Source organism: Priapulus caudatus, unplaced genomic scaffold (assembly GCF_000485595.1).
Source record: "Priapulus caudatus unplaced genomic scaffold, Priapulus_caudatus-5.0.1 Scaffold1132, whole genome shotgun sequence".
Taxonomy (NCBI): domain Eukaryota; kingdom Metazoa; phylum Priapulida; class Priapulimorpha; order Priapulimorphida; family Priapulidae; genus Priapulus; species Priapulus caudatus.
Window position 1 is genome coordinate 82,754 of NW_014578193.1, and position 1,795 is coordinate 84,548.

Genomic DNA, 1,795 nt, shown 5'->3' on the forward strand with positions numbered 1-1,795 from the left:
CTACATTGGTTTTGAAAGCTGTGCGTTGAACTGTTGCAATTTGCAGTCGTACTACTCTGTTTTTGCAGTATAGGTTAATTTCCAGTTTGTCACATTATTTTGTACTGATTATTAATTGAGGTGAGCGGTAACACACTAATATATATATATATATATATATATATCAGGAGTAGATAATATAGTATATATATCAATATCGGTTGAACATCATTATAATTATATATTTTTGGATCTTCCTGAATGATGGGTCGTCTCAACCGCCCATCACATTCAGAAATCCTCACAAAGTGTATAGTGTCATATAGATCCGTGTTATATATCCTGATGTTTCGGAGTAACTAACTCCTTCTATGTATGGTCTTATTCCCTTCTTATAAGGAATATAATATATATATATATTATATATTCCTTATACGGTCTGCCTCGAAAATACAGCGTGCGATATGCGACATCGCTGTTTGCTATCCCATGCGATGATGTTCAGTAGTACTTGCTATAATGTTATGCGCACTTATTGTAATCATTACGTATTTAAATCGAGCCGTTCGTGAGCCGTGCATGCATCGGACAACTGATGGAGCCGCAGGCGTCCGTGCTTTGATAATCTAATATTACCATCGGAATTAGCTTTATTGCAAGCAACACAAAATATCGTAAGCGTACTGTGATTAACGAAAAGTTTGTTTTCGATTTGTCGCAGCCGCAAGTATTATTATCGCATTCTATCTGTATTATGAAGATAAACTCGAACACATCGCGCCGCTGACGATAATATCGCGCAACGTCCGTGTCTTATCGAATACGCGGTTATTTCTTGAAGTTTCGGAATCACTAGACGAGATATATCCGATCAAGCGCATATAAAGCGTAACGGTGATGGGTTTATATACTCTTGATTCGATATATCAGTGTACGAATTACTTGAACGACCTGCGCTTACAGTGAAGAATGTGTAGTGTATTATGAATTCTTACAGTGTGCACTGTAGAATGTATCTGATTATCCAAGATTTATTTAAATCGTATTTAAAGGCACACGCACACGCACGCAAGCATGGGCGCATGCACTCACAATTTCAAAATAATTCCAACACTTTGACATCTTTCTCTCTCTCTCTCTCTCGCTCTCTCCCTCTACACACACACGCGCACGCACATACGCACACGCACACGCACACGCACACATATCTAGATGTAGAAGTGCTGGAATTATTTCGAAATACTGAATACATATACTGTGAGTTTAAAATAGTATTAAATAAATATTATTTAACATATACTGTAGTATACATAAGTTTAAAAAATTACATTCCGGTTTGGACAATTATAACTATCAACATAGGGAATTATAAACAAATATACCCGCATGCATCAGATTGCGCTTGAAATTCATAAAAATGTTTAATCAGCATCTACGCGCTAGCCACCAGCATTAGCTCTACTTACTCAAATATAGCAAGGCACTGGAGCTAATCAATCGACTGTTCTGTCAAACGTTTTACAGCTATGGCTTGGTACGGCAGTGGTACATACAACACGTACAGCTATACCTGCCCGTTTGCGCCCGTGTGCCTGCAAATGTTTCTTACTCAAGAACAAGCCGAATTCGTCGTCGTATTTTCAGAAAAGTTGGCACACACGCACACGCACACACATACACGCACACACACCCACGCAGGCGCGCACACACGCACGCACATATCTTAAATGTCTGAAGTTCAACACAAACTATAAATTTCTTTCAGAATGTTGACTAAACAGCATTCCCCAGGTTAAAAGAAGACCAACTGTCCTAA